Below are 7,417 nucleotides of genomic sequence, written 5' to 3'. Positions count from 1 at the left end.
TAGTTGACTTGTGTAGTAATAAATATTGATGGAGGGGTTGGTGGCTGGATGACACAGTTGGTTTGCATTTAACCATTTTTGACATATTTTTCATTATATGTATCTTCCTGCATGACCTTGAGTGCTTCGTAGCGGTTAAGAGTAGAGTATGTAAATTTGTTATGGTTTTTGTTGTTTACTTTTGATGTAGGTGAGTTACCTAGGGATGTAGAACGTTTTCCAGTTTTGATTATCCAATCTGTGCTGTCAGTTGGAGTGTTTTGAGTTTTTTTAGCTATGACAATTTTTAATGATTTCGCTTCATCATTTGAGCCGTTCTGTACAATGTTGCATACGGCGTACTGGTTGTTGATAAGTGTGTTGTTCTTAGGTGGCATTGCACCGCGAAGATAACTACGGTACCGAGGTCGCGTACGAGTACGTTGCCTGGAACCGTGTACTTAATAGATATTCGGTCTAATTAGTTTTAACACTTATTTGACCTTATAGGTTTACACTTACGGCCGACTTTAATGAATTTTTTATGTAAATTCGTAGATTGATTTCCTTGAGACTTTGATCTAAGTTAAATTAAAATCGGTTACGAATTACATTAGATACTGTATGCATGACGCAGAGCAATTTATAACGATGTGCATTGCTACGCTGACCACGGTGGAATGAATGTATTTTAAAAACACGTTCATTTATTTTACTGACATACAAAGAATATTTCCAGTGTAGGTTATGTATCGTGCTCGCCGTCACAGTAAAAACGTGTTTTGGTGGTGATATTCGATGGATTTCCAGTTAATGAGTATATGATATTATTATTGTGGACAATCTCTATAAGATATAATTACTCCAAATTATTTTTTTTTTCATTCACAAATTTTAATTTATCTTTAATTATTTTCCATTGGAACCGGAAATATTTATCGAAATATTTTCAATGTCACTAAATATATTTAAACTATTAAGTAACTGATTATTTGATTCTTCTAAACTTGTGGGTTTTGTGGATAACTCAGATAAATATAAATTTTAAAAATGCTAAAATAAATTTAAATACATTTAAAAATTAACGTTGTAGTTATATTTTTATTTTGAAATTACTTTAGAAATAATAATTTGTATATTTTATCACGTTAAGTATACAAAAATTCCAATAATTTCAAAAATTGCAAAATCGTTGTTGAACATCATAAAAAATTATATTATTAAATTAAATAAGAAGACTGTAATTAATCCGATGCATATACATATTTGATTAGATTTGATTTACCTGGTATCAAAAAAAAGTTGCAATATTAATTAAATTCGGTCTTTATTAATAACACAATGGTCATTGGAAATAAGCGATGCCTGGCAACGGAAAAGTATTTTTTTTTGTTTTCAAAAAGATCTTCAGAGTCCCAAAATAACAACAATACGGAAAATAATTTCTTTATTGTTTTTCTTTTAATAAATGGTTTGTAGATGTATAACATCAATATATATATATATTAATGTAGTATAGAAATAACTATGTTTAAAGAATTCCGGAATATTTTGATAATTCATTTTAGTTATTTTTTGGAATAAAATTCCTTAGAATTCATTAAAATTGCTTTAGTATTTTAAAGAGAGTTACATTAAATTTTTCATTATTGTCTTTCAATTTTGCCTACGTACTTCTAAGAACGTATTTAAAATGTTCGACGAACTGAAAACGGTTTTTCAGTATCTATCTATTATTGGTTGATTGTAGAGTTGTCCGCATATTATAATGTAATTAAACATTTAATAATATTTAATATATTTAATAAAACTATCAAAACTATATTATCCATTGTAACAAATAATTTTAACGTTTGTTTTCAAAATAATTATTTCTACAGTAAATGTGTGTATTGATTTTTATTAATCAATCTAACTTTTATCAAAAAAAAAAAAACCTTCTTAACTTTATTCAACTACAAAATTATAAACGTACACTGTAAGTACTAAAAATAAATAAAAACCACTCAAATAAAATATCAACATCAATCAAACAAAAATCTAACATAACGGAATTTTTATTATTCGGAGATTAAAAAATAAAAATCAATTCAAATTTATTATTTATAAGACAAATAAGATTATAGAAACGACACGCTGCAGTGTTTGTTTTTTTTTCTATATTATACGCCAAGTCGATGCATTTCAACAAATAGAGATTAATGATTGGTACACCTCGTACCTGTACCGTTGTGCTACGACTGCATAATTTCGGAAACGAGAAAACACAAGAAGGTAAGATTATCCAAATTGACGAGTTCTTATTTCAAAAGACATAAACTTTAAGTCAAACGTGTTGCATGGTTATTGTATTCTGCAACTTATAAAGCTGTAGCTCTGACGGCCAAAACTAAAATGTAGAAATATAGTGTTATGCTAAGTAAACTTTTTGTGAATCGTATATTTAATATTTTTAGGTCTTGGATTGTGATATAAACCCACTCTGCCAACGTTATTTCGTAAACATAATATTTTATTTATACCAAAACACTACTTAGAACCATGTTTTCACTAATAAAAACTGAATTTAAAAATGAGACATGATAGTTCATTTGAACGACGAAAAAGTATATAAATGAATGAGGTTATACCTTTCTTAGAGCCACAAGAGTTTGAATTACAATTTTTTTTATAAAACCGAAAGCATTTAATATTTTAAAAAAATATATGATTGATTTGATATTATTTTGATTGCTATCTACATATATATCATATTTTTACAAACAAATAAATCTAAGTTTATAGAATTGTTAATTTTTGAAAGATAAAATAATAATAAACTACTCGGGTTCAATATTGAAATCATGTGTGGTGTACTTGTTTTATTTTTTTACAATTATTCGAAAATAATTTCTTTAGAATATCGATAACTTAAAGTTTATATAGAACAATAGAACATTTTATATGAATATACTGTTAGAAAGATTAAATGATACAATTGTAAGATGAATCGTATTGTCTTTCTATAATCAACAATTTTGTTTTATTATAATGAAAAATACTAAAAACTAAATATTTAAAAATAATTTATTCTGCTTTGCTAAATTAATTAGATCCGCAATAAGTCATTTGCGGAAATCCAGTAATTTCTTGTCTACTATATAGAGATAACTTACCAGTGCCGCAACTATGGTTAATAGGGCCGGGGTGCAATACCAAATAATAGGGCCCCTTACTTATCAAAATGTTACAAAATATTTTCATGAAAATATATTTATATATGTAAACGTTAAGTATCCATCTCAATTTAAATTTCTTTTTAATTAAAAATACAAATTTACATTAGATAAAAATGGTTTATATACGTTTAAAATTATAATAAAAAAATTGAATATTTATGTTTTTCATATGTTTACATATTATACATAATATATATATTTATTTATTTATACTATTATACAAAATAGTAAATACATTTAAAATTATAAATAAATAACATATTTATAATATTAAAATTACTTTAAATTTTTTTTTCTGCTTTTTTGTTTGGTAAAGTCAAAAATTAATTTTTCTACATCAAGTTCTTCAGTACGAGCTCTTTCTATATTTTAATATACTTATGTTTGTTAGTTGGTCTTGAGATATCGAGTTTCTTAAATAGTTTTTAATCAGTTTAACTTTAGAAAATGACCGTTTAGCCGATGCTATAGTCACTGGTAAACTTAAAAAATATAATATAAGATATAACAACTGCACTATACAAAGATGATAGGTCGTTTTCTATTAAATATAAACATAGTTCTTTAATTTTTTTGATATCAGTGTTTGTTATAAATTCTTTTAAAGATAAAATTTGACTAGTTAAATCGGAAGTTACGTCAGTTTTGTAAAATGGAATAAAATCATAGCATCATTTTACTAATTCTGCTTCATTTAATTTTATTACATTTGGTAGCAATAAAAAATTAAAAATATTTGATACTATTTTAAGTTCTTTAAAATGATCTTCCAGTTGAAATAAAGCAGTATCAACTAATAATAAAAATATTGAAACATAACACTTTTCCTCTGTAATATCCAATCTCCTGTCACCATCAACTTCACCAAATAGTTTTTTAGAATGCATTTTTCGTTTATATTCATTTTGAAATTGTATTCGCCATTTTAGACATATATTTTTTGCTGATTCTACCAGTTCTTTATAATTATGTCCATGTTTTTAATTGAATTAATACCAATTTGCAAAAACTCATTGACTTGATGGATACTGGTTTAGAAATTCTGTAACATCTTGGATACCAGAAATAATGATTTCAAAAAATTTTCCGAAATAATTATAAGCAAAACAAACTCAAAAGATTGCATTTTTTTAAAAGAGATTTTGCTCTATTTAATTCATCACTTTTTTTGCTGGTAATGAAATATTTGTCATAGATTTCAACACATTAATAAAATGTTCTTTTAATGCATATACAGTTGGATGTCTAACTTCCAATCTTGTATTGAACACTTTTTTTAAAACTTTTTTTTGTATTTGATTTACTATATTATAACCAAATGCTAATGATGCCCATCTAGATGCACTTTGGCTGATAAAAAAATATATATATATTTTGGACTCTATTGAAAAATTTAGAAATTTTTAATGAACTTTTGGCAACATCAGCAATTAATAGATTTAAGTTATGAGCAGTACAATGTACATATAAGGAACTGGGGACTACATCAGAAATTATAAATACAATCATAAATATTTAATTTTCGATTCTTCATTATATAAAAATTCACTTAAAATAGGATCAAACTCTGCCATTAATTTAACTGTGCGTAAAAAATTTCCTTCAGAATTACTGTTAGCTTTTCCTTCATTTCCTCTCAATGCAGTATTTCCTGCGGTAAAGCATAATATTATTTTTATTAATTGTTTTAAAACTTCGCTCTAGAATTTTGCTTCTTCAAATATATGATTTTCCAAGTTTTTATCTATAGTTTCATTTTTAATCCAAATTATTTACAATTGTATGGCTTCTATATGCTGTGTACAGTTTTTATGTTTGATAATTTTTTGAGTTAAATATTACCATCAATGCCGTAACTGGGGGGGTCCAGGGGTCCGGACCCCCCGAAATTTTTAAAAGTAGAAGCGGTGAATATAGTTTATTAACTATAAATTTTATTAAATAATAATATTAGACCCCCCCCACCCCCAAAATTGTTTTCTAGTTACGGCCTTGATTACCAGTCATTTATATAATTTATCTAATTAAATTTAAGTTTATATTTTTTCGATCCGCAAACAACCAACAAGATTCAAAATATAATTTATTTAAAGCTAATGAATAACATAGCCACATTCTAGGTACTTTAACACCGGATTTAGTAGTCATATAATAAAAGTCTTTGGAATAGTGTCAGCTAGATTTCATAGTTTTATTTTTATCACTAAAAATTATGTTCAAAGAAAAATTTATTGAAGGTTTGCAAGGGCTGTATGATAGAATTTGTTTTTTTTAAATTAGAACTGATTGTGATATTTTGAAAATTTCCTCTATCTGTTGGAAACTCCAACTTTAAATCCAATTCACCAGCTAATCATATGCAAATTTAAAAAAAAAAAAAATTAAATTTTTAGATTAGGTATTTCATAAAAATAATTTTAACTTATTGATATATTTCCTTAAAAAAAAATCCCATCTATACAACTAAATTATTGAAAAATTATATAATAATTATTAATACTCATAAAATATTTTAATATCTTTATTTAAAAAGATCTTCAGATATTTTATTTGTTATATTTAAAAAAACGTTTGTCTAAAAAAATTAACAACTCGATACTTAATTACTGTACCAATTAAAGAATAATTTTAATTTGTATAAAAATAATAGTACCATTATAATTATCCATATCAATTTTGGTTTCAGACATTTCAATTTCTTGTTGAATAGAATCAATTGTATTATTAGTTTTCAATTCAATGTCTTCATTTTTTGTAATACCTGAATATCAGAATAAACCAAGTCATACCATATAAACTACAATCTACATATATTTTGAAATAAAATAATAAAGCTTTTAAAATAAATCCTTTCCTATAAGTCAAAATTATTATTTACCAATATTATCATTATTATATACCGGCGATCAGGGCTGGACAGTATCTTAGATACTAGTATTTAAGATACGTATCTGAGATACAATTGTATCTTGTATCGAGATACATTATTTTAATGTGTCTGATATTGTGGATTTAAAACTTTTTTAACTTGTATCTAGTATCTTTTTATGATTAAAGATACTAGATACAATCTTTTGTTATGTAATAATAATTATTAATAATTTAGATTAAAGTTTTTCACGTCGAAGGCATTTACTTGATAAATGAACAAACTTTGTAATCAGCAAGTTACATAAATCCAGTTTATCGGCAGAATGTTTTTTTTTAATTTAACGCGTTAAACATTTATTTTAGAATGTGTGATTGTGCGATGATTGATTCATATTTTCTATCTACGAGATATTTGTGTATTGTCATCCGATTTTAAGTATCTATTACTAAAAACATAAATAATAATGTAATTGTTAATATTCCAAAATCCTTAGATGGACCATTTTATACAATATTAAAGTTTGATAAAATAATAAATGTGAATTTAAAAATGAAATTATTTATTATTAATAATTATTAATATTAATTATTAATTATATATATATATAATTATTTATTATTATTAATTGAAATTAGTCTCTTTAAAAGGTAACCAGGAATTTATTTTAAAACATTGGATATAACATATAAAAAACTTTTACAATAAATAACTTTTTTTAAATTTAAACATTTAATAGTTAATAAATAAACATTCTAATTTATAAATATATTTACAAGTATATTCTTTTTTATTGTACCTAATATAAATGAATAAACAAATAAATATATAAATTTTAATAAACGTATAAAGTATCTTGTATCCTATATGTTTATCAGCTACCTGTATCTTGTATCTTGTATCTTGTATTTAGATACTTTTTTTTAGGTATCTTGCCCAGTCCTGCCGGCGATGCAGTTGTAGTATCTGAGATCACGTTTAGTATCGTAAATCGATTTAACGATCCAGCCAATTTTTTCGTTTGCTCTTCTCTTTTTAGTTTTAACATTCTTTTTGCATATCCACTCAGAGGAGCCATTCCGATGTTAGGATAAATATATAAACTAAAATTTATAAAATACGTACCTATAAACTGTACGGGTATGGAGTAACGGAGTGGGAAATATTAAAATATTTAACAATTGACATGTGTACACTGTACAGTACAACCATGTATACTGTATATAGTATATTTCTGTGTGCGAGGGTCCGATCGTTCTACGAATCAACATAACATCCCCGATCGACAGAATATTAAAAAATAGACATACAAAATTCACTGCTAGATAAGAATAACTTGAAACAGTACCAC

General features: G+C 25.2%; 1 pseudogene; it reads right to left on the bottom strand.

Moving 5' to 3' along the window:
• Positions 1-3,473: 3,473 nt before the first annotated feature.
• LOC112694174 lies at positions 3,474-7,144 on the bottom strand (annotated as a pseudogene).
• Between the last annotated feature and the right edge of the window lie 273 nt (positions 7,145-7,417).

The sequence above is a fragment of the Sipha flava genome, unplaced genomic scaffold (genome assembly GCF_003268045.1).
Source record: "Sipha flava isolate LNK unplaced genomic scaffold, YSA_version1 124_pilon_pilon, whole genome shotgun sequence".
Lineage (NCBI taxonomy): Eukaryota > Metazoa > Arthropoda > Insecta > Hemiptera > Aphididae > Sipha > Sipha flava.
The sequence above is the reverse complement of the archived record's forward strand: the minus strand, read 5'-3'. Positions and strand labels throughout refer to the sequence as shown.